At 29.9% G+C, this 26,801-nt stretch overlaps 1 protein-coding gene and 1 non-coding gene across 2 annotated transcripts in view; both read right to left on the reverse strand.

The window, feature by feature from the left end:
- The window catches only part of LanB2 (laminin subunit gamma-1), a 771,247-nt gene that overhangs the window by 738,243 nt on the left and 6,203 nt on the right, over positions 1-26,801 (reverse strand). The window lies entirely within an intron of this gene.
- On the reverse strand, positions 39-110 carry TRNAP-UGG (transfer RNA proline (anticodon UGG)). The gene has a single exon. It is a non-coding gene; the product is annotated as a tRNA-Pro (tRNA).

The following is a 26,801-nucleotide window of genomic DNA, read 5'->3' on the forward strand; positions in this document are numbered from 1 at the left end:
AATTGGTAGAGCGGGCCGATATAAAAGAAAAATATTACGGGCCCGTCCGGGATTTGAACCCGGGACCTCCTGCACCCAAAGCAGGAATCATACCCCTAGACCAACGGGCCACTGTTATTCAATAATTATTAATAATATTTAATATGTAACAATTTCTTTTTACCTTGAATAGTATAACAATAATAATTTGGCTACTGTTATAACAACAATTCAAACATATTGCGTGGCAACAAATGTCATAGTTATATCAGATTTAACGACAACAATAAGAATAGAAAATAATTCTAAGCAAATTCAAAAGCTGAATATAAAACGATATTAAAACTGAATACAAAACAATTTTAAAATCATCTCTTGTTACGGTGGTCATATAAATCAAGATGATACAAGAGGCAGTCCACATCCGGCTTTTAATTTATTTCATTTTATATAAAATATTATTACTTCAATTTAAGACCTCTTATTTAACATTTTCATTAAATTTAATAGATTATTATATAATAGAAAATTTACACATTTAATTTCCTTCAATAAACAAACATACTCTTTTTCATTGAAAAAAAAGTTATAATATTTAAAGAGATCTTCATGGAGAATTTTAAAGGTTTCACATAAAGAATGTTATATTGAAAAAAACTGATTTCTCAATTAATTCATTCATTATATATGAATATAATATAATATAAACAAATTATATCAATTTATATAATTTATATCAAAACATATTAATTGCAGGGTAACTAACTGAAAATATTACATATAAAATATTATTCCAGTTATGATTCTATTTTTTATGAAATCGCAATTGGAATATAAGGATATATATATATATATTTAGAAAACACTATTTAATAATAATAATAATAATAATAATAATAATAATAACGTAGTTGTTCGTTTTTAGTTAAAACGAAACTTTTACCCATTCCTCTGAAATTAAGTATAAACGTACTGATAGCTGCTCGGAAGAAGCTTATCGAGAAATAATAAGGAAGATTGTACGGAAAAACTTCCTATAACTTCCTACAGCCTAATTTAGATTAATTCAATATACTTAAATACATTTCATTTCCGTGGTGGTGTGGTAGCGTCTCGGTTTTTCATTCGAAGGTCCCGGGTTCGAACCCAGGTCAGGCATGACCGTTTTCATACACCAAAATTTTCCATTTTTATATTCCCATGCCCAAGCTTTGCAAACTGCTATGGTGAATCAATTCATTAGTCAAAAAAAAAGGGAAAAAACATTTTCGTGGTTCTATATGGATATATCCATTTTGACCTCAGTACGGGAAGACACCCGCCTTCTGACAATCCCGGTCGCACACTATCCCATCCGTTCCTAGCCTTGACAGAGTTTACTGGAGGTCGTCTTTTAGACCCTCTAAACCTGATAACACACCATAGTCATCAGTTTGGTCTCTGTCAGGATGCCACTGAAGTAAATGCCCCACCAGACATGTGGCACTAAATATATATATATATATATATATATATAATCAGCTGATTTGTAACGGTTTGGTCAGAATATTACTTAAATTTATCATACCCGTTGAGAGCAACCCTCGATTGTTTACGCTTACTTTTAGCTTAACTGGGGTCTAATAAAATCTTATCTACTTGTCACCACATAAAAACATCAAATTATATTGTAGTAAATGGTGTAGTAAATAATGATAGAAATTTGGAGGCAATGAAAATAAACAATTTCATCAAAAAATGAGTAAATTTCTTAGTCCAAAATACTTCTATGCAATTTGCAGTGTCAGATTTTTTACCCTTTTATGAGTATCTGGATTCAAAGGTGGTGATATAAATATTTGATGATATAATTTCCAAATAAAACAGACCAATAAATTGAAGAAACTAGATTATTCCTCCTAAAAATAAATTATCACTCAAGTATTTACTGAAAAGGATAAACAGCTTTTTCGCGAAGAAGCAAGGATAAAAATTATAAAAGATTACGTAACAAACTACTTCATTGACAAATGAAAATGTTCTTTACCGATTAAAAATTCCAGTTTTCTGTACTTATTAGAGGTGAAAAAAAAAACGATTTTTTTTTGTTTAGAAAATAGGTGTTAACACGAACGCTGGCTCTAACAGTAAAGGTATGCAAAACAGCAATATAATAAAAGGTATCTGTGTAAAGATCAGACATGCTACTTTCATTTGAAACCCCAGTCTACATAAATAATACTGTAAACAGTTTATTAATTGATATATCTTCTGAAAAAGCTATAATTATATCACAATATTTACCCTAAAAGCACGTGAAATAACTTTTTCCATTTTCAAGTTTCTGATTTGAAAATTTCGCCTAGATTAGACATTTATCGGATGGACAAATTACGAATGTAATGAAAACTAAAAAAATTAAAAAGGAATCTTATTTCTTACTACAATAATATCACAAAGATATGGAGATCAAAGTAACACATACTAGAACGAAATATATTTTTATCCATCAATATAAAATAGATTACATAAACTTGAATATAGTTTTCATCGTTCAAGTATCAAGAGACATTCAGTCAAAAAAGCACTTACAAAAATCTATGTATTCGTGTATATAAATGCACGTTTTAATTACAGCATTACTTATCTACACAGAAGAAACCAATTAGAAGATAACAAATATTATAAAAACGTACGATTCGCATAAAAAATGGACGTCAAATAATACTCCAAAATAGTAAATTTGAGATTAAATAATTATAATAGAAAACGACAAATAATAAAAATGGTGATTTAAGGAAAACCTTTTTAGGCAGGAAAGCTTTAAAAAAAAAATAAATAATTAAAAGATCTATTATTGGTGCCCACCCACATAAGATATTTGATATATATAAACAATATTTATAGTAAGGAGCATTCAATGAATGAAAACAATTTCATGATTATTACATTAAAACTGACCAGTTCTTTCAATATATAGTAACTTTAAACAAACACCTGTTTTTCCCCATTCATTTTTATTCTGTGCTAATATTTTAACCTTAACATCATTTACTACATCCTGCATCCTCAATTATTTCTTTCATATACTCTAATCTATTGTCTTCCTCGACAGTTTACCTTCGTCCCACCGTCACCAAATTAACTAAACCTTGATGTCTTAATACATCGCCTACCGATCTACTAACTCTCTTATTCCTCCTAAGATCCCTTCTTTTCAATCTTGTCGACATCCTTCTGTATCTCCACATTTCAGAAACATCTTTTTTTCCTTTCTTTTTTTTTTACCTGCTATTAAAATGTTTTACTATCATAAAGCAATACATGCCGCACAAATATTTTCAGGAATTTCTTTTCAATTTTTAGATTGATATTTAACATTAACCGATTTCTTTCCTGAGCAAAGAAAACTCACCTATCTTTAGGTGCTTATTCTGCTAATGATCTCAGCATTCCTTCCCCGTTCTGATAGATTATGACCCTGCTGCATAACACTTAATTACTCATTGATCATTCTTTCTATCACATTTCATTTCTTTATTTTACTCTTTTATTAGATAGAAATTTTTCTCTAGCGATAAATTCATGCCATCCAATACTTTTGTAACTCATTTATGGTTTCTGCTGAACAACAGATCATTAGAACGTTTTAACATTTTTACAAAACTCAAAATATTTCCTTAAATTCTTTTACTGCCAAGTTAAAAAACAACAGTTTCTGAAATGTGGATATATCTTTATTTCACTTCTTTTTTAAAAAAAATCAGAGCTTGCTTTTCTTCCCCTCCTATTCTTAAAAATGCTAAGCTATTGCTTGTACAGATTATAAATATTTTTCTTCTTTTCTTATATTTAAGCCCAAACTTTCTTAATATTTTAAAGCTTTAACTTCATTCTACATATTATCTTATACTTTTTACAGGCCTAAACAAGCATCTTATGAAAATGTCTGCCAAGGCATTTGCATCGGTGGCATCCTGACAGAGGCCAAACTGATGACTGTTTGTGTTATCAAATTAAGAGAATCTAAAAGACGACCTCCGGTAAAGCCCATCAGGACTGGGAACGAAGAGGGAGGTGTAGCGACCGGGATCTTCACAAGGCATCTTCCGGGATCTTTCCCTACGAGGGTTCAGATAAACTTATATTTTCTACAGGCCTAAACAAATATTTATAAAATGAAAACTATAACCGTCCAAGTTAAGGAGTAGTTGAGTTAAAAGAAAATGAAGGAACTTATAGAAAACAGATTACAAGATCTTAGTTGTATAACATTAAATATTGTTAACAGTTTTACAGTATGTTTTATACATTTTGTTTTTAATAAACTCAAACTTTTTACGCTGTATTAATTTTTTGTGGACTTATTAATTCGTATCTTTTTACTTAGAATTAAATTCTCTACAAGTTTTGTTTAAAGCTTATTTGTGTTTATTATCCATTTAACAAAGTTATTTTACGTTAAACATAAAACAGTGTGTTTTTCGACCCCAATCTTTTATCTTTTAGCCAGGTTACTAATAAAAAACTACTACAAATACAGATCTGGCATCTATTTTTTTCAAATTGCAGGTCAGATTTCCTTTAATACTATTAAATTTATCTATTAATTAGGGTGTCAACAATTACAATCTGGCTTAATTTTTCCAAAGGCGCGGAAATCAGGACGGAATCTTTCGCCAGCCGACACTCGCTAACGAAACTGTATTTATATGAACTTTCTTCCTTATTTTCACCGGTAGAACATGTCCTGAAAGTCATGATTCACACTATAATTCTTTGGGAATAGAAAAAAGTTCCATTTTACAATAGTCATAAAAATTATTCCAATAAAAATAATGATAAAAAAATCAATTAATTACTTATTTATTAAAAGAAACAAAAAATATATAAATATATTTTATGTATATAAACCTATTTTTTTTTTAACTTTATATTTGAATTCCTTATTATTTTTATGAAACATTGATATTTTTGAATAAAATTACTAAGAACTGATTAATATAAAAATATTTATCCATATTAAAGTAACCTAAAACATACTTTTATATGTATAATACACGCACGCCTACGCACGGTCAGAGAGCAGCAACAACGGTAAACTAATAATTCAAAAAATTTATTCAATCATATAATTTAAATCTTGCTTAAAATATTTGTATAAATTTCTTATACTGGCGTTCAGATGAATTCTATTGATAAATAACTGTATCTGATGACTCAGATTGGTTTTAATGGTATGGAATAATGTAAATATTAATTAAAAAAAAAAAAAAAAAAAACAGATTAGGTAGGGAATACAAGAGAAAGATTAAGTAGTATATATGTTATATTTTTAGTGATGATTGGCGGAATCTGAGGGAATACTACACCTATGTAAATAACATTATGTGTATGTAAATTATATTTGTCATTCTTTGTTATTGAATAATGCAAAAATTGTTAGATAGAATGAAAAGGAAGAGAGAGAGAGAGAGAGAGAGAGAACGAGAGTGAGAACAAAGTATTTTTTATTCAAATTAGAATGATTTAAAATATAAGCAAATCATTATGATTCATGATGATGGCAATCATCATGTCATTTTCTAGATTCTATTTATATTCGACTTTTTTAAAATTATAATTATAAAAGTATTTCGACGTTTTAAATCTTCCAACTTCAATTAAGTATTAATTTAGTATAGAATAAAAAATTACTTTATGATATCACAATAAAAATAAATAATTTTTATTTAATAATAATTTTTATGATCATTTATATATAATATATATAGTAGTAAATTGTAATTAATGTAGACCTACTATTTCTCCTCACCAATAAGACCTTTTTCAGTATCATCCATATATATTTTGTCAACTACTTCGTCACAAAAGGATCCAAAAGACGATGAAATATTTTAAATCAACATTATAAAAAAGTAAAAACTGAAGCTAGTGAAAAAGGGAGACAAAATCTGCTGAATATGATGGAAAATTTTATAATAAAAAATAGAGAGAAAAACTAATAATGCTGACATTGGATAAACGGTGCATACCACATAGACATTTAATTATAAAATTACTGCTGTGGTCATTCCTATCAAAGGTTGGGATGGTTTGATAAATAAGTGCTTAGGAAAGCAAATTCCTAAGCACCTCATTTATCAATCCTCATTCTAGCGGTCGTGGAATGAGGAGCTAAACTGATAATTTCATGGGGAGTATGCCTTATGGTGAAACATATATCATATTAATCAGGGTCAAGATTAATTCTCGCTCACATATCTCTTGTAAGTGTTGATAAAATATATTTTATATTGAAATGGAATTATATAAACATCAGCCAGTTAATTATGATATCAAAACATTTATGAAAAGAAAAGTAAGCTAGGGTAATTGAAGATAATGTTTAGCACTACGTAATGTAATTGGAGATTAATATATTTTTAACGAAAAAAAATTTCATAAGATAAAAAGAAAACATGATTACCCTACAATATGTAAAAAAGAAAAAACACGCAACATACTATTAATCCACTGGTGTAAATAATAAAACTTACGATTACCAACGATGATGGTGAAGAGGAAGACCCAGTTTGTTTAGGAGAAAAGTTTACAACCTCCAATGAAGATCTGGCTGAGTGGTTTATTTTTTTCGATTTCTAAAGGAAAAAGTTTTTGTTACAGTCTATACTTACGTAGGTAAGTGTAGAAAAAGATAGGAGAATAATAAGTTGCTCCCCTCAGTATTAAAAATTCTCCAGCCTCTAAACGGATTGTGGGCGGAATGGGCGCCAGCTTTCTTTAGAGAGCCTTTAGCTTTCCTCTAGATATATTTGTTTCATATTCTTTCCTCTGAGAATGTACGATTTTTTTACTGCCCTACTCCTTCTTCTTAATTCCTTCTTCCCTGATCTCTATATAAGTATATAGTAAGTTTGAACCTTTTAATACCATACTATCGAATTTGGAAGCTATAAAATTGGTATTATCTATAGAAAGAAACAGCGTTGCCTGAAAATTGTCACGAAGAATCCGTTTCCTGAAAGTTGGTTGGGCCATACGCCTATCGGTTAAAGTCCTTGTCGAGCAAAGCCCGATCTTTTGTAATTTTTTTTACTTTAACAGAATAATTCTGAAAAAAATAATTTTTTTTCAAATAAAACAGATTGCAATACGCTACCTGGAAGTTTGCTTCTCGCCAACTGTTGTGTCTAGTGTACTAGTCATTATACTGCAATAGTCTGTTACGTTTGCATTTTATAAATAAAGGTGACATGTTATTAGTAATCGGTTGATGTCATCCGATTAGATAGTACAACAAGCCCCACTCGCCCGTCTCATCAAAGCCAGCCGACAGTTGGATTGACAAAATAGTGGCAAACTTTCAGCTCACTTTGTGTACTTAAAAATTTTCCACAACAAAAACATTAATCAACGGATGAATTAAATATTATACACTGTACTTCCAGTTTTATGACGTAATCAATTATTATTTAAATTATGAAAAAGTGTTTTTTTTGTTTTTTTTTTGTTTTTTTTTAATTTTCTCATCAGAAATAAAAATACATTTTTTTAGATAATAAAATTTCCATTTTTATCACGAACATTTTTTTTTTTTAATTGTTATATAGAAAAACTACAAAATACTTATAATAAACTCCTCTTTTCTTTCATATTAACTTGTGAGCAGTGATCTAAATAAAATTTTTCCTAGAATGCAAAAAATAATTTACGAGCTAAAATTAATGAGAAAAAACAAATAAAAAACAGAGAATTTAAAACGATGTTAGCTGGTTCTTAGAAACTAAATAAATACTCTTCCGTTTTTTAAACAAAAAACTGATAAATTATATTTCATTTATTACTGCATCTATTATCATTGCAATATTATAAAATAAAAGCGTCGCCTATCCTTGAAATTAATATCAGAGACTACTATGTAATCAAATGCATACTCTCTTTTATAAGCGTGATTTTTATTTGAAGATTTTTATTAACCGCGTTAAATTTTTGTTCTCATTCGGGTAATGAACAGAACAGACAGGTAAATAATATAAATAAAAGAATTCCACTGAGATATTTATAACCGATAGAAAATAACCAAAAATTTTTTTTGTTTGGAATGGAGTGAATTATGATAAAATTTTATTATGATATTGTTACTAAAAATTTAAATTAAATAAAAAAGTTTAAAAAAAGTTAAAATCAATCATTTTAAGCACTGATCGGCTTCCCCACCCAAAATATTACCCCAAAGTATTTTTTTTTTTTTAGGTGGTCACATGCTTAGGAGGAAATCAAAAAAACTCAGTTAAAAATTCTGATATGGACAACACATGACTTCCTTGTATGCCTATTAAATTGGTTCACATTTTTTGCTACACCATTTAAACTTATTTCATTTGAAAGTGAGTTACAATCCTCCAGTTCTTTAATAAAGTGGACAGTTAAAGACGTCACGCCGAACTAGTCAAAATGGATTCATGGATTGCCAAAATGGTTATTTCCGTTGAAATTTGAAAAGTGATCACAATACTTCATATAAGAAAGTACAAAGTGCTATAAATAAAAGACAGTTTTTAGATTTTTGGGAAGGGAAAAATGGTAAGATAAGGCGCTTGTACTGAGCTTATAAAGTGGGTTATGTTTATAAAATTTTGAGAAAATTGCCCCGCAAAATGAAACTATGTGCCCCATCCCCTAAAGATATTGACCCCAAACTTTTACCAAGAAATTTTTCCACATAAACGAGTATCTGTACAAAATTTCATCAAAACCAGTTAAGCCAATCAAAAGTAATTAAGCTTCAAACAACACCAACAGACGTACGTACAAACATTACCCTCCACTTTTTTTTACTTCCTTGTACGAAGTAAAGGAAGTATTGTGATCGAGAAAAATTTCGGTCTTCAGGTTTCAACGGAAATATTCATTTTGACCATCCCTGAATCCATCAATTTTGACTAGTTTCGGCGAGACGTCTGTACATACGTATGTATCTCGCATAACTCAAAAACGAGTAGCCGTAGAATGTTGAAATTTTATATTTAGGACTGTTGTAATATCTAGTTGTGCAACTCCCTTTTTGATTCCAATCGATTGGACCAAAAGTGTCCAAAAATAACCCCCAAAATCCAAAACATTTTGATTTTGGATTTTTTCTTAACTGCAATAATAAGCCCTCATTGAGAGCTTTTTAACTATATATCATAAGTAGTACTTATTTTCATTGGTTTCGGAGTTATAGCCAAATAAAATTTTAATTAATGAAATATTTGGATTTTACAATGCAAGGCAAATCGGTTCAAATCCGACTTCATTTAATTAACCTCTGATTGAAAAAAAAAGTTTTACAATAAATAATAATTCAATAATAACAATAAAAAAAAATGAAAATAGTATCAGAAGTTATTAATGAAATAAAATTTTATGTAATTTTCATTTTAGAAAAATATGTATATGTAATATATTAGGCGTATAAGGAAGTCATGTAGTGTCCACATAATTTTTTTTTTGTTTTTTGTGTACACATGAAACGTGATTAAAAAACCCATCCCCATTTTTTGACTGATTACCATAGTTTCCTTCTTGCAGTATAACTTTAGCGTTATGATGACAGGAAAGTAAAAATGGTGTAATTTCTCACAAGCTATTATAAACTTTTAAATAAAAATATAAGTTAAGTTATTAAAAGTACCATTTAGGTTTAAAAAACCTATAAACAGGTTCTTCATGTAAAATCTGAATGGACAGATCACGCTAAGTCAATTCTAAAGGAAATAACTTATTAAACATTAACAAGGTACTAAAACAGGGTTTTAACATTTCAACACAGTGTCGATATGTTGGTGGTAGTGGTGATGATGATATTTGTTGCTTATAATAATAATAAAAAAACTTTTACGTGCATCAAATTAAATATTAGCTACGAATAATTTTGAACAAGATTGCTAAAAATATTTATATAAATTTAGACTTTTAGTAATATTTATTCCTTTAATATATTTAAAATCATTATAGTATATTATATAACGTTAAAATAATAATAATAATAAAGATAAAATTTTAAAATCATGATAAAAACCCATTTTAAAGAGCTGCAACTTTCTTTCTAATAATGACTTCATTAACACGCGATAGGTTTAAAAAAAAAAACTTCTTTCTAATATTGCTGCTGTTGAAATATTCATAAATGAGCACACCTGAATAAAATATGTTCCTGTTCAGAACTAGTATATAATTTCAGAATAAAAAAAGATAAAACTTAAACGTAAAGAAAATAACACTACCAAATCGTAAAATTTTTTAAATAAAATAAAACTGTTCTTTTAAATACACATAATACAAAAACTAAATAATAAAAATATTGCGGAATTTAGTTTCCTGGATATGTTTAATAATGGCATTTTTAAAATCAAACCCACTACTTGAACGAGTATAAAAAAATTATTTTTAGCTCAATAAGTTAAGAATATCATGTTTATTCTTAACGTAATGAAACAAAGATATTTACTAGTACTGAAGATCTAAAAATTGCAAAGATCATAGCAAATATTTCTATGGTGTGATTTTTAATAGTAATATGAAACAGATAATAGAAGAAACAAAACGGAATAGAAAAGAGATCTTTAGAATTTGATTTTAAATAAGAATGTTACAAATTAAATGGTTGGTATAATACGAAATGAAATTGTTTTAAATACAAATAAAGAAATGTTTGGCAAAATCTTATACAAGTTCTTACTTTGTTAGCCCAATATCCAGGTATTTAATTGAGTTATAGAGGGGTGTAAAGATTATAAAAGTATAAAGGATGACAAAAACTAAAATATGTAAATTATATTTGCAATCTCTGTGGCGTAGTGGTAGCATCTCGGTCTTTCATCCCGAGGTCCCGGGTTCGAGTCCCGGTCAGAAATGGCATTTTCCACACGCTAAAAATTCCATTTCCATATCCCACACACATGCTTCAAACTTGTATGGTGATATCAAGCAAAAAAAAAGAGATAAGGATGCACAGAAAATCATAATTTCATTAAGGTTATAGAATTAGTGCAGAATAGAAAAGAATGGAAAGCAGTATTATACCAGTTAACTGATAACGATAAAAAGATTAATATTGATAAATTTCTTTAAAACTTGCTCATTACAACCGATTTTTTCTTTAAAATCTTACAAAAATAAAATATGTTTTCATATTAATAAAAAAAAAATCTGATATGGACAATACATGGGATCCTTGTACACCCATTAAATTACAAATACACATTTTTAAAATTATATAAATTTTATTTTACTAATAACTTTAATTTTTTCTTTTTTTTTTATTATGAATCATTATTTATTGTAAAATCTTTTTTACAATCAGAGGTTAATATTTATTAATAAATCAATATATTTAAAAAAAAGGAAATGAAGTCGGATTTGAGCCGATGTTCCTTCTCCTTATAAAATCCAAATATTTCATTAATTAAAATTTTATTTGGCTATACTTCTGGAACCAATGAAATTAAGTACCACTTATGATATATCGTTGAAAATTTCTCGTTAAAGGCTTATTACTGCAGTTAAGAAAAAGTCCAAAACCCAATTTTTTTTTGATTTTGGGCTTTTTTGAACACTTTTGGTCCAGTCGATTGCAATCAAACGGGGCTTTTTTGGACCAGTAGATTGCAATCATAAGGGAAGGTGTACAACTAGATGTTACAACAGTCCTAAATCCAAAATTTCAACGTTCTACGGCTAATTTTTCTTTTGAGTTATGCGAGACACATACAGACGTCACAGACGTATAGACGTCACGCCGAAACTAATCAAAATGAATTCAAGGATGATCAAGATGGATATTTCCGTTGAAATCTGAAAACCGAAATTTTTCACGATCATAATACTTGCTTTACTTCGTACAAGGAAGAAAAACAAACTACTTCACTTGTACTAAAACTAAATTAATTTAATTGAGTTGACCAGGACGCTGCTGAAATTTTCATCAATTAGCGAAAAGCTAAAGTTTAATTCTTCTCTCAACAATAAAATTTAAAATCATTATTACCGTCCAAACTGTTAAAAGTGATTATCTGATGTGGTATCATTCAAAATAGAATTTTCCGGCCATTTTTTTTTCCACGAGCAGACTTAATTACGGCCATAATGTTATTGAAAATGTTAGATAAATTTATGTTTCCGCAAAGTGAACATATAGAGGGCATAATTTTCCAACAAGATGGAGCCACATCATCTAGAAGTTGTGCGAACTGTGCTCAAGGACAGGTTGCCAGAAGTCCGGAAAGGGAGAGAAGCTCCTATCGCTTGGCCACCGCCAAAGTCCCGGATTAACTTCTTCTTTTAGAGATTTCTTCTTTTAGGGCTACGTAAAAGATATCGTACTCCAAGAAAAAATCCAATCAACTGCGCCAAAGAATAACAGCAACCGTGGAAGCGATTCCTCCAGACATGCACACCAGAATGTTAAATGAGGTGGATTGTTGTTATGATTCTGTAGGGCTGAGTTTCTTCTTTCATATAATGAAACACAGACATTTGTATTTCTAAATGTAATAAAGTAATTTAATTTAAAACCGCGAAATTCTTTTACGGACAGCCGGTATATGCTACACTTATAAGAGGAAATATATAAAGATTGAACCAAATATATTGCATATCAACATACTAACCCTCCGAAATGCAGATGATATTGAACGTAAAACGCTAACTTTCAATCTGTTTATCATATTGACTGAAAATAAACTTCATTACTCAGAGAAAGCAACGTTTTATTCCTTCGCACATATTCGCAAGTATTTTTTATTTTATTTTTATCAAATTCCATGATTTTTCGATGGTTATCCTTGACAGATTTCACAGAAAGAAAAAAAGATCCAAAATTACTACCGACCGATAATATTAATCAATAAATAATTTATACTTCTATTACAAGATAGACATAACATACAGGTATCCGGTTTGCTCTATCCAATCGTTCTAATAATACGTTCAGTGCCAGGGTAAGAAAGAATGTGTGTCGGTGTATACATGTTAGGTTATATATATATACGCACACAAACAGGAACAAATAAACAGTTGAAGTAAATTTACAATCAGCTGTTACTCCTTACTAAAAAATATAAAAAGAAACAAGACGTATTTTATGGACTATTACTGTAAAAAAACTTATTTGCCGAGGTAATAAAGAAGTTACATGACTTTACAAACATAACATACGCTCCGACATTTCATTTTTTAATCAGATTTACTTAAAGATAAGAAGTTATTTAAATTTATATTTCAAACCAGTCTTTGTAGTCGAGTTAAAAGAGAATGAATGATATAGCAGAGCCGGCCTCCGTGACGCGAGTGGTAGTGTCTCGGCCTTTCATCAGGAGGTCCCGGGTTCGAATCCCAGTCAGGCATGGCATTTTCACACACGCTACAAATCATTCATCTCATCCTCTAAAGCAATACATAACGGTGGTCCCGGAGGTTAAACCAAAAAAAAAAAATGATATAGAAGAGGTCCAGGGTTCGACCTCTGCAAATTTTCAATTAATTGTAAATCATTCATTTCTTATACATTTAAATTAAATTTCTCAAATAGATTTTTCAAAACTTCTACACAGTATTAATAAAATAAATTAATTTCTTTACACAAAATCCTTTATTTAGCAGATTTTCTTTTTAATATACTAGTTATTAAGTAAATCTGCATCAGATAATAGAACAATTGTATTAAAATAATAAATTATTTTTTTGATCTGTAAGTTTTTAAAAGGTAACTTAGGGTTTTTTAAATAGCATCCTAGTTTAACTGAATTTTGTGAATATTATAGATTTCCCTATTCAGTAAATGGTAGATGAAAATGTCATTAAATGAACTTAAATTTAAAAACCTAACTGATACATTAAATGAAGCATGGCATTTTTCATAGGTTACATAATTTTCATTCCATATTCCAAGTTTCAACCTACTGAAAAAATCTATAAAAAATATAATTACTTTGACAACAAAGCTATTATACTTTTCTGGCACTGGTTATTTATTCTTATATAGTGGAAAAATGATACATGAAAAAAAGTTTAAAAAGTCTATAATTTTTACTTCTTTGTTCCCCCCCCCCCCCACCAAAAAATTACCTCTTACGAAAATAATTTTATTTATCAACGTTTATTACGTTAAATGGAAAAACTAAAAAAGAATCCACTGAAAATGTACAATCAATAAAAAGTAACCTAAGATTTATTTTTTGAAGAGTGAGGGGGTGTATATGATGAAATTTTATTACGTTTAAATCAACTAAAAAAAATTTGTAATAAATCTTTTCAAAAATCAATATTTTTAAACTTTGATCGGCTCTCCTACCCCAATATTGTCTCACAGTTTTTATTTGGGCCATCTGCACAACTACTATGCTTAAGAAAACACAAAAAAAAAATCCGTTTGAAACGTAGCTTTTTTCTAATTTTTGGGGATGAAAGAGAATTTGGAGGAATTTTTTTTTTTAAATGATAAGACAAGCGTCACCCTAATATAAAGTGAGATTACGTTTGCAAAGTTTTGAGAAAATTGATCTCCAAAGAAACCCCATTCCCTGGAGATACTGACCCTTGTTTTTACCAACAAATTGTCCCATTTACACGAGTCTCTAGCAAATTTTATCAAAATCGGTTTATCCAGCAAAATTTACGTGTACGCATATTAACCCCACTTTTTTTGTTTTTTGGGGTCCCCGGGTCATGAAACGTCGAGAAATACAAAAAAGTCCTCACTCAATTTTTTTGACTGTTACTATACTTTTCTTCTTGCAGCATAGCTCTAGAGCGATGAAGCAAAAATCATCTATCATGAAAGTAGTTTAGTGCTGCTACCTACCGAATAAAAATAGAGCCTTAATGTTATTAAAAAATTAGACAACTGAAAAGAGGATGAAAACATATTTAAAAAATTTTAATTATAAAATGCTAAAAAAACAACCAATCTTATTTTTAAATATACGACTAGTTAAACGTAATTTTAAAGTAAATGATTACAGTTTGTTGCATGACCTGGAAAACTACGACTTTTCGAAGTCAATGCTCAACATATAAAAAGACAAGCGGTGTTTAATAATCTCGTCATTATGTTTAATATCAATTAAAATTAAAATTTATTCATTAAACTGTCGTTTTCTTTTATTCATACGTGATAAGAATTTCATTTCACTTCATTCAATTTACAAAATAAAAAATTATGAACTTAGAACATCATTGTCGAATACTTTAGTGCTGCTATCTATTGAATAAAAATACATTGTACGTTACTAAAAAAAAGATACCATCTCTGTGGATTTTTACAAATTTGTATTATTCCATATCAGAATAACAAGATAGACTTTAAACTACTGGTAAAATTTCAGCGAGTTTCGTTCATAAAAAAATCTACAATCACCCAAGTAGAGAAAATTCATTTAAATGTTGTAAATAAAAACTACGGTCGTTCAGGATTTTACGAACAATTTTAATTAATTTAGTAAGCATATTTGCTGCAATGTACCTAATAAAATATTCTATATCCTAATTTCTAACGATAATAATTTTTTCAAATACCACTCAAGTAAATCACTCAGCAATAGAAATGATGAAAAAATTCATAAACATAACCTGTAAATTAAAACCCATGGTTAAAGAAAACCACCGTAATCCATTTAAACCGTACACCAAGAATCCTACATAGAATTGGTTGGTGAGTTAGGGTAAGATAGCGTTGTTTGTTGGATCACCGGTACTAGTTTCAGCTATGATTGCGCAAACGGCAATTTTATAACCAAATAATTATCCTCTATGCAGGAAATAATCATGTTAACGGTTTCTACTTAATATCTGCAGGAGCTAAAATTATGTTCAAAAGGATTTAAATTTTAAATGAGTATCTCCGATTTTTAAGTCGTTCTTTTCTTTGCAAACCTGGAATCTCAACTCATTATTGAATCTACCCAATTTAAGTAGGTTGGCTAAAAGTTTTGGAGTATCCTTTCTAAAACAGAAAATAAGACAAATGAATTATTTCTAAACAATAATCATATTTGTTATAAATTTAAATCTAAAATGGTCTATGATGCATTACTTAAATATATTACTTTCCCGTCTAGACAGCGCTACACTGAGGCTTTAGAAGGTAAAGTATTGTAATCGGTCCAATTTGGGTATATGCGGTTTTCACCGGATTTTGACACCTAAGGAACCTAAGTTCGTATGTACGTATATGTGTTCGGTGTCGCACTCCTTATATCTCCAGAACTACTGGACCGATTTTTACCAAACTTGGTCAGATTACTTCCATATATATGGGGCATTGATGCCATTAAATTTTCAGCTTAAAAGATCAAGAAGGCACAAGGTCATTTTTTTCTTAGACACATTTTTAAAAAAATAGCAAAATTAGCAAAAAAGGTTTTGAAAAATCGCACCCCCACCTCAAAAAATGCTTTAAACTACTAGTTAAGTGAGCATATATCTTCAATAGTATTCCCTGTCACCACAAGGAGCGCTATTATCGCAGTCCGCTATCTTGGAGTTTTCCTTTTTCCCCGTGGGAAATTCTCTTTTCCCTCGTCCTCCTGGACCGGGAAATTTGAAATTACAGACTTGCCAACCAAATTTTTTTTTTAACTTTAAATATTTATTTTATTTTCTTCATATTTCAAAGGTTGGTAGCAGTGACGTACAGCTGTTGCAGTCGTTTCTCTGTTGTGACGGCACAGGTGAGCTTTAAATAAATGAATAATGTTTAGTGTAAAAAAGTAACTCGGTCTGGCTGAATCTCGAACTCGATCGCCGGGTTTATTTGGTACCTGATGCGTTAAGCCTCGTGGCTACACCAGTCTGCCGACCGTACAAGCGAAATTTGTCCTATGTAATCGTGAACTAACATTAGTTTAGTTACTGCTAACCGTCGCCGTTGGTACCGCCCACCCGCGTGAATTAAATAGTATGCGCGTGTGCTTTATAGTTTAAAAATATTTTTTTTTAAATAAAATGATAAATAGTTTAAATTTAGTTGTGTGTGTAAACCGTGCATCTGCAACCCACGTCACACGGCTAAAGCCGCGTTTCGGGAAAGTCCTAAAACTGTGTTTTCAGCTTTTATTTTTATCGATATGTTAAACATAGTTAAATAGTTGTAACTGACCTCATCTTAACAGGGACGTTTTTCTTTAACTTATTGGTTTACTCAGAAGTATAAAATTTGTTTTTCATAGAATTAGGTATCCATTGCCTCAAAAGTTCATTTATATTTATAATCATTTTAATAAACGTCTCTAACATTATTTTCATGTATTAGAACTTTTATTTGTTTTTAATAATTAATTTAAAACCTGAAAAGTTTAATAATGTTTTGTTTAACAATAATAATTATTCAGTTCATTTATACTGTAAGTTGTGATTTAGTTATTTCTTTTTTTTTTGTATAATTTTAAGACTTTGTTCGTGTTTGTGTTTGAAACAGTTTTGGAGTGTAATGTTATTATATATTTTTATTGCTCTCTTATAATAATTTATACAAACTCAACCTCCCCAGATGAAAATTGTCTATGCGTATTTGACCAGCTCAATTTTCTTTGTACTTTTTTTTGGATTTAATCAATCAATAAAGAGGTTTTATTACTAGAATAATTATAATAAAAATAATTATTAAACTAAAAATCAAATTCTGATTATAAGCAGTAGTGAATAACGTGGGGAACGTTTGATAAAGTATGTTATGAACATCATATGGTTTATCGTAAGATTACTTAATATTATATTACATCCAGAAGCAGGCGTATTAAATACGTACACTTATAGCAGCGAAAACATTTATGCAAAGAGTTATATCATTGTGATCGTATATAAAAAAACAGGATGTTGGAAAGTGTTTGTAAGGCTTGGATTAACTATTGTAAAAGAACTAATTTGCAATCAAATGTAGGAGCCTGTAATTCATATTCGATCATACATGTTAATATAAAATTATGGACTTTCCGAGACAGCCTACAGTCTACAACAACAGTTGGTGGTACAAGAACATAACAAGAGGTTTTACACTGAATACAATATATGAGTTCATTTAGAAAAAATTATACAATAAATAAAATATAAGACGGTAAAAAAAAATGTAACAAAAACGTCCGAATAGAAAACAATAACATACTTTATTACATTTAATTTAGTTTTACGAGTTTTCTTATAATAAATAAGAGAATAAATTACTTGAACACAGAAATAAAATCAACGAACTGTAAAACTTCGCTGTAATTCAAAAAGATCTACCTAGTACGAGATGTTTAAAAAAATCTGTTATACGGAATGTAGTAATGAATATACAATATTTTATTATACCAGATTATAGTAATTGCCAACCGAAATTGTATGTAAAAAAAAATGCTTGAAAAGTAAATTTCAAAAATATTTCAATTATAAGGTTAAATTAACAATAATAAGGATGGAGAAAAATCTTTAAAAAAAAAATAAATACAAAATTTTATTTGAAATAACTATGTTAAACACTAAACAGAAAAAGCTTTTTAATAAAATAAACTTTAAAGATTATATTTGAAATCGGCACCAAATTAAAAGAAAACAATTATCAAATCCTTTAATTTGAAGCTGACTTCAAAGCATCAAAATTTGCAATGTACTACTTTTTTATTTTTTGTTCGTTTAAAAAACAAATGTAAAGCAAGTTTTTTAAAAGTTTGTTTCATTATTTTTTTTATTTTTATTTTATTAAAAAACACAATTGCCAAAAAAAAATATTGCTCTTTAACGTAGGTTAATTACTAATATAGTATAATTAAAGAGCGCGTGGGTGATAATTTTGTGTATAGTATAATTTTTATTCAAACTAATTTAAACATATATATATAGCCTATGATACTCCCGGTAACAAAAGGATCCCGATGCGGGTCATACATCTAAATCGGTTCAGCCGTTGAGCTGCTTCGGTGGAACAAACATACGTACATAATGTACATATACCCTAAATACATTACACTCCTTTTTGGGCAGTCATGTTACAAATAACATGAGGTAATACTTTTAGAATATAAAATGTACAGTTTTTTTTTCAATCTGTGTCAATATGTACTTTAAACATTAATAAGTATAAACCTACTTTTACGATAAGAGATTGTTAACGGGAACTTTTCACAAACAATTTTCTTTTTTTGTGTGAATTTACTTTAAAAATAACAGAATTATGCTACATATATATATATATATATATATATATATATACTAGCTCTACCCGCCACGCTTCGTTGTAGCACATTGTGGTTGCATGGATGAGAAATGAGAAACAAAACAAAGCATACGTTTCATAGAAGTTTAATTTTGCAATACTTGTGGATATACAATATTTTTTTGTTTTTCCACTGTCTGCGTAGATATAAAGGCTATCTGGTTTGCCGACTCGGGAACACGCCACATACAGTTGCCCATGTGAGAAGCAATCCGCATCTAAATCTAAACCACTTAATTCTAAAGATTGACCTTGAGCTTTATTGATTGTGATTGCAAATGCCAATGGAATTGGGAATTGCAATCTTTTAAATTAAAATGGTGTATCGGTCGGGATTATGGGTATTCGAGGAATGAGGACATCTTCACCTTTGAAAGGCCTCGTTAAAATCGTTGCTTCCACTACGTTATTCATCAATTTCTTAGCTGCAAGTCGCGTGCCGTTGCAGAGTTTTGGCTGATTAATATTCCGCAGCAGGATAATTGTCATTTTTTGATCGAACCGTTGCTAGAATAAATCTAATGAGGAATGTTTTCCCAGTTCCTCCTGGCGCATCCAAGAAGAAGGTCCCCCCAACTCCGTCATTTATCATTTGCATTATGCGATCATAAATGCCTTTCTGTTCACGCGTTAATTTGGGAATGTTTGATTGGACATATGACTGAAGATCACCAATGTTGTAACACTGTTCATGGCGTAAATCCACATCAAATGAAGTAATCGCAGCTCGGGTAGGTGCTGGCATTCCCAATTGACATTATTTGAACTTTATTTGCAATAGCTAAGCACTTGTCTTCAATATTTATCAATGCTTCGTTGTAAATGCCTTCTGTAAATTCCATGGTGATATTGGTATTTTCTAGGCGTACTCTATGCAAAATATCCTCAGCCATATGCGATCGATATCTTTCCCATAACTCTGTGGGAGATGAAGGGAAGCAAGCGGTCAATATAATTGCGAATAATGCGCGAATTTGGTTTGGATGTGCAGTGTTGCACGTGCCATTAATACATATATCCCGCTGTTAAATAGATAAAGGGCTCTTTTTCGCAGCCCACAAATCTTTATATATAAAAATCTTAAGTTCGTTTGTGTACGCTTCAAAAACTCAAAATGTTCTGCACCGATTGAGCTCAAATTTTAGCACGATATATAACCCGCATCAAAGATTGTTTTTATCTATTTTTCGCATCAGTCACATACCCGCGACCGCGAGAAAACAGCTTTTTTAACGGTCAGCTGTGTAACAGTGACCGCGCCATCTGCCGGAAGCGAGGGGAACACTCGCCATACTAGCTAACGACAACCGCAGTCACATGTGAAACAATACCTGTTCCCAATTACATTGTTTATTAACAAAAAAAAAAAAAAAAACGTATCCACTTGCATCTGATTCAGATTATTATACAATCTGAATTAAATATTCACTTTAATCGAGGTACTTTTGTGTGATCGTGTCGTGATTGAGCTGCGCCTTTCACCAAGCTCTGAATTTATTAGAAAACGACCAACAGTGGGATTTATGTATTAATGACACGTGCAACACTGCACATCCAAACCAAATTCGCGCATTATTCGCAATTATATTGACCGCTTTCTTCCCTTCATCTCCCACAGAGTTATGGGAAAGATATCGATCGCATATGGCTGAGGATATTTTGCATAGAGTCGCCCTTAAGTCGTGCGAATAAACACATCATTTTAAATGCTTACAAAAGCAGAGTAATGCTTACAAATGACAGAATAATCAAACGGCGTTGATTTCAGATGTTAATAAACTGCTAACGTAAGTAGAAGTTGTGCTGCTTCAGTGTACAACGAGATTCTCGAGTATGAATCTACTAATGAATTTCGGTCTCCAAAGAAAACAAAACCCCGCAGGTCAATTGAGAAAAAGGTGAGATTTTGATAAAAACGCGATTCGTAAAAAAATTACACGAATTTGAATTATTTAGAAATAGTTTAGCGGTGTATTATGTTCTTTGGAAGAGAATTTGGTTATTGTCTTCGACAACGCTTCTTATCATTAAACGAAAAGAATTCCGGCCGTGTTATAGAAAAACAATATAACAAAACCTCTTCAATAATTTATGAAGAGGTTTAAGTTAATGTTCAATCATTGCAAAGGGTTTCGCGTATTAAAAGTAATTATAGTCCGTCTAAAATTGGTTTGACACACAACGCCATATTTGTAAGTCTTGTTTTTATTCGGCTCCTAACGAATATGTTTGCCGGCCTCCGTGGCGCGAGTGGTAACGTCTCGGACTTTAATCCGTTGGTTCCGAGTTGGAATCCCGGTCAGGCATGGCATTTTCATACGCTATAAATCATTCATATCATGAGCTAAAGCAATGCATAACGGTGGTTTCGGAGGTTAGAAAAAACAAAAAAAAACTAATACTTAGTTGTGTGGTTTCAGTGTTACTATTTGTGAATTTTGTTCTTTGCTGTTACATAGCAAAGAACGCTAAATGACCAAAAAACGATTGTTTGGTCATATATATGTAAAAAATAACCTAACAAAGGATTTTTTGGTCATTATGTAGGGATATTATTTTCTGTATATTTGGTTATTTCAACTTTTTTTGTTTGCATAGTCTTAAGTCTATCTGGGCTATAAGAAAGTTGGGTGTTTTAATTTATTTACTGTAAGTCATCCTTCTTGGTGGCTTTTCTTTTTGTTTTGGTGTTTTTTTTTTGTTTTTTTTTATAATAAAATACAGATGTTTTAGCTGTTAAATATAATTCAAAGAAATTTGTTACTTAATCAGTTATGATTTTGTTTACATTGGCAACGGCCATACGGGCTCTTTGTGATTGGTAGTTGTGTTTGACAGCGGCCATCTTGCATTGATCTGATTGGTTTTCCTTTGTTTACATTTCCATCTGATTTATTAGCCACTTATTTATTAAAAAACTGTACAAATTAAGAATAGAAAGATAGATTTATTAAAAATATATGAAAACAATCTTTGATGCGGGTTATATATCGTGCTAAAATTTGAGCTCAATCGGTGCAGAACATTTTGAGTTTTTGAAGCCGTACACAAACGAACTTAAAATTTGTATATATATATATATATAGCATAATTATAATTAAAATAATATATTATATATATATTATAATTATGCAATATTAAGGAATAATATCCAGAAGAAAATAATAAATATAAATAGTAACCCATAAATCACGACTGGGTTTGGACCGGTAATACCTTTTTCATGAATATTTTTTCTTTGTTCTTTGTCTTAGAAGTTGTGATCAGTTTCCGAAATTTCATATTGGAAAAACTCACAACCCTACAACACACTAAAATTGTTCAGTTTTACTTTGAAAACAAAATTCAATTGTTCCAACGTAGCGAGCATATTGTCAACATTTTATCGTTAAAGTTACGTCTTCGGTATTAATGATTTGTCGCTTAATGGATGGTTTCCAGCAAACTGACATTCCACGTAACGGGAGATCATGGTCAGATAGTACAGAGACGAATGTGAAAATGAGAAAGTGTTGGAGAAGAACCAGGAACGTCGACCCAGATACGACCTGCTCAACTTCGCATTTTTCCTATGTCGCTGAAGCGCAATTTACACCGTTTACATCTTTTCTTATTCTTTAACTGGTATAGGAGGAAATAAAACCTGTAGATTATCCGCGACGGCTAATTATGCAATCCGATTTCAAAAATTGGTAGAGAAAGTAAAAAGGTTTATTCACCATCCGATTATGAGTCTCATTTCCACATCAACTATTTTGTAAATTGACAGAACTATACAATTTTTAGTGCCAAAAATCCAAGAGTTATACAGCAACCTGAATTGCACTCTCTCAAATGTTTGCTGTGAAATAACGTCGTAGGGTATCATCAGACCGTTCTTCTTCGAAAATAACAATCGTAATACTGTGACGATTCATGGAGAATAATATCGGGAAATGTTTCAAATTTTGTAAGATCTGCAAAGGAAAACTGACCTGGAATGTGATTTCAGAAAAATTGAGCCATTTGCCGTCAATTAAAAATTTTACGAAACATTTTTGGCGAACGAATAATTTCTAAAATATCTGCAGTGGAATGGTCACCTGGGTATCAGATCTTCTTTTTATAGGGACATCTAAAAGGAAGAGTGTTCGTGAACAAACCTCAGATAATTTCCCAACTACAGAAAAACATTCGTGCAGAAATTAATGAACTACAGCCACAGACACTAACAGTTACGGAACATGCTGTAGAAGAGCTCGCCGGTATGAAGTCCAAAATGAAAGACATTTAAAAGATATAATTTTCCGTTCATAGTGTTAAGTAATCTATATGATATGTTCTTTACATAATTTTTTTTTTTATTATTACGACACAACAACTTTACAATCTGTTCAGCAAGATAATTGAACAATAAGTAAATAAGATCTATTTGAACTAACATTAACTCATCACAGACCCAATGGCTGGTGATTTAACGAAAATAATGAAACGAAATAGAAGAGCACTCCTTTCAGCCAAACTATGAGGTCACCTAATTGAAACGATAAGGCAAACCAAGAATATTGTTCCTCAGCAATCTGGAAAAATTACTGACCGTGTTATCCGATAAATTGACCGCCAAATAATTCGGGTGCCAAACAATTTACCTACCGAACGGTTCACAACTTAAGATCCTTATACATGAGGCTATTGCTTATGTACCAGGGTATGTGTAGCATTTTTCGCAGTGTTTTTGTCTGGTAGCGTCATAATCAAAAATAAAGAAATATTAACAAACAAAAAAATTTAATTTTTCAATCCTTTGTTGTTTATGTAAACAGTATTATTTCATGCAATTTTCCATTTAAAAAAAATATATATTATTTATAAGTAAACTGAAAAATCTGTTTATTTTAGAATCGGTATATTTAGTGAAAAATAAGCTCAAATACACATTAAAAGAAAAGAATAAACGTCAATTGAAAACCTTCTTTTTTGAAGTAGGTTAAAAGTAATTAATCATGTGTTAATCATTGAACAAATCGATATAGTCTCACATTAATCACATCAATAATAATATAATTTAAAATAAATCAATGTAAAATCTTAGAGAAACTGTTCAGAAATTAGAACTGAAAATTAAATTCAGAAAATTTGTTATAAATTAAATTATTATATACGTTTTCAATATTCATTTTATACATAAACATGATTAAATACTCACGAACTAGGTATTAATTAAGCTCTTTATCTATGTTCAAAAAGTGACATACAGAATACAATAAATTCCTAAATGGAATAAAAAATTATTCATTTAAAAAATATAATTCAATATCCTTGAAACCACTAGAGCTTAAAATTTAAATTACAAAATACTATTAGATATTATACATATTTCATTTTTATTAATAATAAAAATTTATTTAATCTTTCGATAAATGTATTGATATAATTTAAAGATTAAGCTATATATTACGGCCTTTTTCGTAGTTAAAAAAAATATTTCAAAAACCTCTACTTTAATATATTAAGTGAAAAAATTATGACGGTTCCTTATATATTACAAGATATATAAATTATAAATAAATAGGATATTAAAGTTTTATTTAAGCTTCTACATCATTTGAAATAAGAAAACAAAAATTAAAAATAAAAGTACAAGAAAATTGAATAAAAAGTGGCTATCATAAAACGTGTCGTTCGGACAGATTTAGGAAAATTTATTTTTAGAAATATTTTAACTAAATGCATTGTAGAAGGAAATATAAACTGGAATATATATGCATATATATCTCACACACACACACACACACACACATATATATATATATATATATATGTGTGTGTGTGTGTGTGTGTGTGTGTGTGTGTGTGTGTGCGCGCGCGCGCGCCTGGGAACAAAAAGAAAGAAATGAAAAAGAAAAAAACTTTACGACGGATTTTTTTCACTAAATACTAATATTAGTTACTACTATTTTTTTTTATTACCTTTTTTAATAATTTACATATTTTTACATAAAATAATAGTGAAGTACTGTAATTTATGATCATATTAACTTGTGTTTAGTTTTTAGTTATTCATAATAATGGTAAATAATTTGTTATAAAGAAAAAATCCTTTAAACTTACGGGACACAGTAATTGATTTTCAAGTTTAGACCACTAATACGTAAAATAGTTTTGATTGAAAAATTATTCATATAAAAATAAATAAAATAATATATTATTTTGTAAACTAATTTTTCATAACATGAACGTCTTCGCTAAGAAACTGGAAGAATTTCGAGATTGTTCTACAAATGAAAATAAAAAAAAAAGTTCTTACCGGAAATTTTTTAATAACTACTAGCTTAGTAGGTTCAAAATTTACTACCTAGAGATTTTCCCATGCGTCTAACTTCACTGGAATCAAAATAATTGTCATTAAGTAAAAAGAATTTAAAAAATTATTAAGTAGTTTTTTCTGCCACATTTAGATTTCATTGTTTTAAGAAATTAAAATTTTGTAAACTTTCCTTTAGTTGACTTTACTTACATTGATATTCTCATAATTAATTCTCTACAATTTTTTTCCCCAACTACTATTTGCTACACGTAATTTAACGAATTTATTGCACATTCACCTAAAAAACTGACAACACATGTGTAGAACTTTCCCAGAACGCTGGAAAAGTCCCAGCTGGGAACATTCTGGAAAAGTCCTAAAACCGTGTGCCATGTGACATGGGTTGCAGATGCACGGCTTACACACACAACTAAATTTAAACTATTTATCTTTTTATTTAAATATAATATATTTTCGTTTATTCAATTTAATGATACTAACTAAAGCGCGCGCGGATATCGTATTCAATTCGCGCGGTTGTGGCGGTACTAGCGGCGACGGTCGGTACTGATTAAACTAATATAATTTCACAACTTACACAGAACAAATTTTTTCTTGTACGATTGAAAAGCTGATGTAGACGCGAGGCTTTAACGCACCAGATACCGAGCAACCGGTCGATCGAGTTCAAAACCTACCCAGACCGAGCTATTTTTATACATTTTTCACTTATTTAATTTTACCGTTCACCTGTAAAGTCACAACATAGACTACTACAACAGCATTTTTTGGAGTGGAAGTGCGGTTTTGTAGATTTTTTTTGCAAGTATTGTTATTCTTTAATTATTACCAAATGTGCCTAAGAAAATTACGATCTTAATTAGGCGAAATCTCGAGATACTGAGGGTGACCTTGTTCTACAGCCTCACCTCCTTGATCTTTTAAGTTGAAAATTTAATGGCATCAGTGCTTAATATATATAGAAGTAATATTTCAAGTTTGATCAAAATCGGTTCAGTAGTTCTGGAGATATAAGGTGATGCAGAGGCAAACACCGAACACAGACGTACAAAGGAACATTAATAACATTCGGAAAATTTCCATCCGGTTTAGAATACTGGACCTATTAGAATACTTTCCCTTCTAGAGCTATAGTTCTGCTATAGCGCTATCTAGACGGGAAGGTAAAAATTATGTTTTTGCGACAATTTTTTTTGTTGATTTTACAATATTTTCTCAAATTACTCGAGGTACAGTTTTTGAACCTGCTTTATTCAATTTTTCAAATCAAAAACCACATATGAAACTATTAAATACATTCCT

This window comes from Lycorma delicatula, chromosome 8 (genome assembly GCF_047948215.1).
Source record: "Lycorma delicatula isolate Av1 chromosome 8, ASM4794821v1, whole genome shotgun sequence".
NCBI lineage: Eukaryota > Metazoa > Arthropoda > Insecta > Hemiptera > Fulgoridae > Lycorma > Lycorma delicatula.